Below are 9,852 nucleotides of genomic sequence, written 5' to 3'. Positions count from 1 at the left end.
ATAACAACCCCACAATATGGCTTGAAGCAATATATATTCAAAATGGGTAAGTTATATCAGGGATACGGATGTCCCAGGACCAACGGATAACCTGAAATGACCCTAGCGCGATATTATTCCGCCTAGCAACGGAGGACACCCTAAAATATGGCGCCCCCGTTCAACGGCTGTCCCTCCCCCACAATCACCTTCCCTAACATTGGCACCTAATTAGTGGGATGATTTTTTTCTGTTTTGTCATCCGCTTGTTGTCAATGTGCAATCCATATGTTTACTCAGCAGCGATTACTCTTTTACAGGACCATTTACAGTTTCCCATCCCATATTTATATTATTTTTTTATGTTTTGTACAATGAAAACTATTTTGTAGAAAGAAGTATTGTTTTGCATCGCTATATTCTGAGAGCTGTAGCTTTTTTATGTTTCTGCTGATGGAGCTGTTTAGGGACTTGATTTTTGCGGGACAAGATAACATTTCCAGATATGCCATTTTTATTTACATTTGTCTTTTTTATCGCATTTTATTCCACTTTTTGTTTGGCGGTTTTATGAAAAAAGCAGTTTTATGCAACTTTTTTTTTACTGTATTCACCGAAGGGGTTCAATTTTGTGACATTTTTATAGGTCAGGTTATTCCAGACATCGCAAAACCAAATATGTTTTGTTTTGTTTTTTTATACATAAATATATGTATTTAAGTGTATAATATCTTTGATTTTTTTTTTTCTTTTCCTAAATGTTGCGATCGATTATCAATCGCAGCATGTAAGGGGTTAAACAACCCGGGGTGTTGCAGGCACTGCTCCAGGCTGTGAGAGCCAGGTCTTGGTTGTCATGTAAGCTAGGCTCTCAGCGACGATTATGTGGGTACAGCTCCTGTGCCTTTCAAGATCGCCATGACGTACCCATACGTTATAGGCCAGGAACCCATTCCCAACCACGACATATGGGTAGGTCATAGGTCGTAAAGGGGTTAACATTGAAAGTATAGGAGAAGTTTTGTATTATCTTTATTTCTTTAGCCATACCGGAAAAATACTGATGACAGATTGATGGCAAACCGATTGAAAACTCTGATAATAATAATAATAATAATTTTATTCATTTATATAGCGCTATTAATTCCATAGCACTTTACATACATTGGCAACACTGTCCCCATTGGGGCTCACAATCTAGAGTCCCTATCTGTATGTCTTTGGAATGTGGGAGGAAACCGGAGTACCCGGAGGAAACCCACGCAAACACGGGGAGAACATACAAACTCCTTGCAGATGGTGTCCTTGGTGGGATTTGAACCCAGGACCCCAGCGCTGCAAGACTGCAGTGCTAGCCACCGGTATCGGGTTTTCACATATGCCTGTTACACGTACGTTTGAAGAGCACCTAAAGCAGGGGTGGGGAACCTTTTTTCTGTCGGGGGCCATTTGGAAATTTCTACCAACCTTCGGGGGCCGCACAAAATTATCAATGTTTAAATGACCCTGCTATATTGGGTGAAGCAATTAATTAACTGGGGGCATGGGGCTGGGGGCACAGACACCACACGCGGGGCTGGGGGCACAGACACCACACGCGGGGCTGGGGGCACAGACACCACACGCGGGGCTGGGGGCACAGACACCACACGCGGGGCTGGGGGCACAGACACCACACGCGGGGCTGGGGGCACAGACACCACACGCGGGGCTGGGGGCACAGACACCACACGCGGGGCTGGGGGCACAGACACCACACGCGGGGCTGGGGGCACAGACACCACACGCGGGGCTGGGGGCACAGACATCACTGGGGGGGAGGCACAGACATCACTGGGGGGGAGGCACAGACATCACTGGGGGGAGGCACAGACATCACTGGGGGGAGGCACAGACATCACTGGGGGGAGGCACAGACATCACTGGGGGGGGCTGTACACACGACTGGGGGGGGGGCTGTACACACGATTGGGGTGGGCTGCACACAGGACGGGGGGGCTGCACACACGATTGGGGGGGGCTGCACACAGGACGGGGGGCTGCACACAGGACTGGGGGGGGCTGCGCACAGGACGGGGGGGGCTGCACACAGGACTGGGAGGGGCTGCACACAGGACTGGGGGGGGCTGCACACAGGACGGGGGGGGCTGCGCACAGGACGGGGGGGGGCTGCACACAGGACTGGGAGGGGCTGCACACAGGACTGGGGGGGCTGCACACAGGACTGGGGGTGCACACAGGACTGGGGGTGCACACAGGACTGGGTGATGGGCTGCACATAGGATTGTGTGGGGGTGCACACAGGACATTGGGGGGCTGCACACAGGACTGGGGGAGGGGTGCACACAGGATTGGGGGGGTGCAAACAGGACTACTGGGTGATGGGCTGCACACAGGACATTGGGGGGCTGCACACAGGACTGGGGGAGGGGTGCACACAGGATATTGGGGGCCACACTGCGCTGAGAGTTTCATGCAACTCTGGGGGAGAGGGTTTACAGAACTGGTGTGGGGAGGCACAAAGCATTGGGCAGGGCACATAGCAGCAGAGGTCGGCGCTGGACTCACAGCAGCATTGCACTCACATCACCGGAGTGCAGGAGCCGGACACACTGCATCAGAAGGAGAAGGCAGGCACTGATCTCCGGAGGGCAGGGGGCGTGCACAGAACGAGGGAAGCTATGAGGCTGCTGTGGACCCGCCCACAATTGGCACTGGCCGACGGGAGAACACATTGCAGCACAAACAGCAATGTGTGGATTTAAAGGGCCGGCGGCAGCAAACTGCGGTGACAGCACCAGCACTGCCTCCCCCGGGAATCTGCCCGGGGGCCACATAAAAGGTCATGGCGGGCCGCATGCGGCCCGCGGACCGGAGGTTCCCCACCCCTGACCTAAAGGAATGCAGATTTAAGAAACTTGTTTTCCTCAAGAAAAATTGGAATAAAAAAGATGTAACTGACATGATCACAGAAACAGGAAACGTTTTGTTTCTAATAGTCAAGAGAATCGCAAAAAACATTAACTGCCAAAGATTTGAAAAAAATCAAACATGACGCAACCAGCTACCTGGTATCCTCTAGTGCTGTCAGTCCAGAACTGCAGCCTCCCCAGAGAGCCCAGACGTACAAGGTCAGTGCTCAGACATGGCTGAGGTAAGGAAGTTTGATCCCTCATATAGCCTCCCTATATACCCTGTTTTACCCCGAAAATAACACATCCCCTGAAAATAAGACCTAGTAGAGGTTTTGCTGATTTGCTAATTATAAGGCCTCCCCCGAAAGTAAAACCTAGTAATGTTTTTGTTTGGAAGCATGCCCGCTGAACAACACCAGGGCATGTTGTACATGGAAAGAATGGTAGCAATAAAAATTCTTGATTGGATTCACAGTTTGCCTGTTTATGCTGGTTTGTGATGACCACTACTGTACAGTATATAATAAATGTTCTTTTTTTTTTTTTGTTCAACAATAAATGTGAATTCTTCTTCATTGGAAAATTAGGCATCCTCTGAAAATAAAACCTAGCGCATCTTTGGGACAAAAATTAATGTAAGACACTGTCTTATTTTCGGTGAAACAGGGTACAATGTGAGCCCCCACCCCCACATAGCCCTCTATATACAGGCACACATCCCATACACATTAAAAAAAAAATAATATCTATATATACAGTTAGGTCCAGAAATATTTGGACAGTGACACAATTTTCGCGAGTTGGGCTCTGCATGCCACCACATTGGATTTGAAATGAAACCTCTACAACAGAATTCAAGTGCAGATTGTAACGTTTAATTTGAAGGTTTGAACAAAAATATCTGATAGAAATTGTAGGAATTGTACACATTTCTTTACAAACACTCCACATTTTAGGAGGTCAAAAGTAATTGGACAAATAAACCAAACCCAAACAAAATATTTTTACTTTCAATATTTTGTTGCGAATCCTTTGAAGGCAATCACTGCCTTAAGTCTGGAACCCATGGACATCACCAAACGCTGGGTTTCCTCCTTCTTAATGCTTTCCAGGCCTTTACAGCCACAGCCTTCAGGTCTTGCTTGTTTGTGGGTCTTTCCGTCTCAAGTCTGGATTTGAGCAAGTGAAATGCATGCTCAATTGGGTTAAGATCTGGTGATTGACTTGGCCATTGCAGAATGTTCCACTTTTTTGCACTCATGAACTCCTGGGTAGCTTTGGCTGTATGCTTGGGGTCATTGTCCATCTGTACTATGAAGCGCCGTCCGATCAACTTTGCGGCATTTGGCTGAATCTGGGCTGAAAGTATATCCCGGTACACTTCAGAATTCATCCGGCTACTCTTGTCTGCTGTTATGTCATCAATAAACACAAGTGACCCAGTGCCATTGAAAGCCATGCATGCCCATGCCATCACGTTGCCTCCACCATGTTTTACAGAGGATGTGGTGTGCCTTGGATCATGTGCCGTTCCCTTTCTTCTCCAAACTTTTTTCTTCCTATCATTCTGGTACAGGTTGATCTTTGTCTCATCTGTCCATAGAATACTTTTCCAGAACTGAGCTGGCTTCATGAGGTGTTTTTCAGCAAATTTAACTCTGGCCTGTCTATTTTTGGAATTGATGAATGTTTTGCATCTAGATGTGAACCCTTTGTATTTACTTTCATGGAGTCTTCTCTTTACTGTTGACTTAGAGACAGATACACCTACTTCACTGAGAGTGTTCTGGACTTCAGTTGATGTTGTGAACGGGTTCTTCTTCACCAAAGAAAGTATGCGCCGATCATCCACCACTGTTGTCATCCGTGGACGCCCAGGCCTTTTTGAGTTCCCAAGCTCACCAGTCAATTCCTTTTTTCTCAGAATGTACCCGACTGTTGATTTTTCTACTCCAAGCATGTCTGCTATCTCTCTGATGGATTTTTTCTTTTTTTTCAGCCTCAGGATGTTCTGCTTCACCTCAATTGAGAGTTCCTTAGACCGCATGTTGTCTGGTCACAGCAACAGCTTCCAAATGCAAAACCACACACCTGTAATCAACCCCAGACCTTTTAAGTACTTCATTGATTACAGGTTAACGAGGGAGACGCCTTCAGAGTTAATTGCAGCCCTTAGAGTCCCTTGTCCAATTACTTTTGATCCCTTTAAAAAGAGGACTCTATGCATTACAGAGCTATGATTCCTAAACCCTTTCTCCGATTTGGATGTGAAAACTCTCATATTGCAGCTGGGAGTGTGTGCACTTACAGCCCATATTATATATATAATTGTATTTCTGAACATGTTTTTGTAAACAGCTAAAATAACAAAACTTGTGTCACTGTCCAAATATTTCTGGACCTAACTGTATATATCTACATATATAATTGCCATATATATATATCTATATATATAATTGCCTTATTCTGTCTGTCTGTCTGTCATGCTCCAAAATTGTGTCCTTACGGTGACACAAAGCTGATTGGCCGCTGGGCTCGCCATGGCCGCGCCCCCCCCCCCCCCACGGATTGGCCTCTCGCCCCGGCTCTCTGCAGGCCCCGTCCCCCTCACGCAATGCACGCTCGCTCTGGCCCAACTGACACGGAGCTCCGACTCCCAGGTGAGTACACACACACACATCAGATCACACTCACTCTCGCACACACCTCACACATCACATCCACACACTCACAACATCCTGGGATATCGCTTGCTTCTACACCGGCTCCGTCACGATCCCAGCAGCGCCAGACATAACCTTGCGATGCTGGGATCTTGACGGAGGCCGTGAACGCTGGAAACCATTATACACATCGGGTAACTAAGGTCCCTTGGTTACCCGATGTGTATCATAGTTACCAGTGTACACCGGCTCCGTCATGATCCCAGCAGCGCCAGACATAACCTTGCGATGCTGGGATCTTGACGGAGCCCGTGAACGCTGGTAACCATTATACACATCGGGTAACTAAGGTCCCTTAGTTACTTGATGTGTATCATAGTTACCAGTGTACACCGGCTCACACTCACTCTCACACACACATCACACATACATCACATCGCATCCACATACTCACACTGCTAAACTGTGAATAATCCTATCTATACTACTGATTCATAGCTTTCTGTGACACTGTGTATAGGCAGAAAGCTGCTAATGAGGGGTTATACAGAGTTCATGCTTTACTACATGACACGAGACAACTAGTCCTCTTAATGACACTCCTCTCTCCTGATAAAACTGTCATTATCAAAACTACAGCAGCCTAGTAAGTGCAACATCCCTGGAATCAAGGTCTCTGATTCTACATTATGCTGCTCCCAGTTTAGGTGGCTAACTTGGTTACTTTATCAAAACCCCCTAAAAATCAATATACGTAATATTGAGGAGGATGGCTCCTGAGTTAGAAATCAGTCAGATGTTTGTCATGTATATAAAAAAAAAAAACTCTAATTCTCTGATCAATAACAATCGCAGCATTTAGAAGCTTGAGAGAGGGAATGAGCTCCATCTCACCCGATCAGGACAACCATGACATGATTACAGGGACCCGATCGTTGTCATGACATCAAGAGGTCAAATAATGACCTCCTGATCTGTCAGCAATGGTAGCCTGGTAGACCATGTCAATAGCAGGGTCTAACAGGTGTTCTGACAGTGTCATACTGGCAGATGTAATGTATTACAATGTACGTACATTGCAATGCATTACACTAGCGATCAAACTAAAAAGTTAAAGCCCATAGAGGAAATAAGTACAAAAGTTAAAAAAAAGTTTTAAAAAAATGGTAAGTATATTAAAAGAAAACACAAAATAAGGAATAAAATATCTTTGTACTGTGTTAGCCAGTAGAGATAAAAAAAAGTTATTTAAAAGAACTGAGAGTCCTCAGAGGTTGATACCTTTTAATGGCTAACTGAAAAGATGGTAATAATAGCAAGCTTTCCAGACTATTATAAGGAATATAAGGAACAAATGAAACAAATATTATGCACTAGATGCAAATATTTATGCAGTAACATAAAAAAGTACACATATTTGGTATTGTTGCATCTGGAGTGACCCGATCTAGAAGTCTGTCGAACAAATTAACCCCTTCAGTAAACACCGTAAAAAAAGTGACAAAAATGAGGCTTTTTCATCCAACTGCCTGAAAAAAAGTGGAATAACACACAATCAAAAAGTCAAATGTAACTAATGAAAAGATCATCTCGTCCTGCAAAAAAACTAACCCTCAGTTGGCTTCATTGGCGAAAAAATAAAAAGCTATCGTCACAATATAGCGATGGAAAATATATATTTTTTTTCAAGAAAATTGTTTTTATTGTGTGAAAGAGGCAAAACATTAAAAAGACGACATATAAATGTAGTATTGCTATAATTATACTGACCTGGGGAATAAAGTTGTGCTATTACTTTTACCAAACAGTGAATGGCACAACAAAATAATCCCAATAAATAATTTGTGAATTGCTGGTTTTTAGGCACTCTGTCTCCCAAAAATTGGAATAAAGAGCGATAAAAAATTTTTTATGTTATATGGCCAAAAATTATACCAATAAAAACGTTAACTCATCCAGCAAAAAACGAGCCTATACATGACTGTAGGCAAAAAAATGAAGCTCTGGAGTCGTCTTTAGAACACAAAAAACTGTAATAAATTGTATATATGTAATACAATATGTCAATATGTAATCTAATATATAAAGCTGAATGTGTGTGTGTATGTGTGTGTGTATGTGTGTATGTCCGGGATTGGCATCCGCACTGTCGCAGCTACAGCCACAAAATTTTGCACACTCACACTTCTGGACCCCGAGAGCGTCAAAGGCTATGTTTCGAGGGGAAATTTTAACCCCGCTCTTTACAGTTATTTGCCAAAAAACCTGCCTCCATTAAAGCGAATGGAGCTGGGAGCCACAGTGCAGCCAGAACTTCAGAAGAATGCGCAGCCACGCCCTTATATGGAATGTTGGCGTGTCACAATGCAGCCAGGGAAAGAGACAGACACAGACAGGGAAAGAGGCAGACACAGACAGGGTAAGAAACAGACACAGACAGGGTAAGAGACAGACACAAAGAGACAGACAAAGAGACAGACTGACAGGGAAAGAGACAGACAGGGAAAGAGAAGGAAAGTGACAGACAGGGAGGGAGACAGACAGAGAATGGGAGAGAAACAGAGAGACAGTTACTATCCCGGGCAGCGCCGGGTACTATGTTGTGAGGCGAAATTTTAACCCCGCGCCTTCCAATTTACCAATCAATTTTGCCCCTATCTACATAATGGGGAAAAAGTGAAACGAAAAGTGTTGGGAGCAAATTGACAGCTGCCAGATGTGAACAAGGGGGACTTAAAGAATGAGAGCGATGGCGCCAAACAGTATATACCGTACAGTTGCTAAGGTGGGGCCCCGACATGGGATACTCACCACACTCGGGGATATGAACACACACACACACACAAAATGCGCCACACACTACCACGTGCTTGAACACATATACCACCCTCAGCACACATCTCACACATACACCAACCTCGCCACATAATCGCCCTAAAACACACACAAGTCTGGTATTATCTTTCAAAAATAAAAATCTGATTAATAAGCAGCCAAACTACAAGAACAACAAATGTACCATATAGGAAATATGGCAGCTGTCAGTCACATGACCTGTCTATATGTGTATGTGTGAGCTAATATATACTGTCAGGGGGGAGGGCTTTCTGTTGCCTGGAGATTTATCAGGCTGCCAATAGCAACCAATCACAGCTTAGCTTCTATTTTGCTACAGTTAATTAATCTGAGCTCTGATTGGTTAATATAGGCAACAAAGGACATTCTCAGTATTTGTGAAGTCATAGGATGTTAAATCTGTGTGGAATATCTGTGGTGTTGAAATACATGTTGTGAAATGCTTCTATTCGCTTAGTTTTTGCCTTTTAATAATTACATTTCTATCTATTTGTTTTGTGGTTTTTGTGTGCAGAATAAATTTTTGTTAATACATTCTATTTATACAGTCATGGCCAAAAGTTTTGAGAATGCTACAAATATTAATTTTTACAAAGTCTACTGCTTAAGTTTTTCTAATGGCAATTTGCATATACTCCAGAATGTCATAAAGAGTGATCAGCTTAACAGCAATTACTTGCAAAGTCAATATTGGCTAAGAAAATGAACTTTAACCCCCAAAACACATTTCAACATCATTGTATTCCTGCCTTAAAAGGAGTAGCTAACATTGTTTTAGTGATTGTTCCATTAACACAGGTGTGGGTGTTGATGAGGACAGGGCTGGCGATCAATCAGTCATGATTAAGTAAGAATGACACCACTGGACACTTTAAAAGGATGCTGGTGCTTGGTATCAATGTTTCTCTTCAGTTAACCATGGTTATCTCTAAAGAAACACAAGCAGCCATCATTGCTCTGCACAAAAATGGCCTAACAGGGAAGAGTATCGCAGCTACAAAGATTGCAGCTCAGTCAACAATATATCGCATCATCAAGAACTTCAAGGAGAGAACTTCCATTGTTGCCAAAAAGGCTCCAGGGCGCCCAAGAAGGACCAGCAAACGCCAGGACGGTATCTTAAAACTGTTTCAGCTGCGGGATCGGACTACCAGCAGTGCCGAGCTAGCTATTCTATCCCGGGAATGTTAATACATTCTATTTTGTTAACAGCAGTTATTAACCCGGGCGAAGCCAGGTAGTACAGCTAGTCTAATATATAAAGCTGAATGTGTGTATGTATGTATGTATGTCCAGGATTGGCATCTACACCGTCGCAGCAACAGCCACAAAATTTTCTAATATATAAAGCTGAATGTGTGTATGTGTATGTATGTATGTATGTATGTCCGGGATTGGCATCTACACAGTCGCAGCTACAGCCACAAAATTTTGCACAC

The sequence above is a fragment of the Anomaloglossus baeobatrachus genome, chromosome 6, assembly GCF_048569485.1.
Source record: "Anomaloglossus baeobatrachus isolate aAnoBae1 chromosome 6, aAnoBae1.hap1, whole genome shotgun sequence".
In the NCBI taxonomy this organism is placed as follows: domain Eukaryota; kingdom Metazoa; phylum Chordata; class Amphibia; order Anura; family Aromobatidae; genus Anomaloglossus; species Anomaloglossus baeobatrachus.
The sequence above is the reverse complement of the archived record's forward strand: the minus strand, read 5'-3'. Positions refer to the sequence as shown.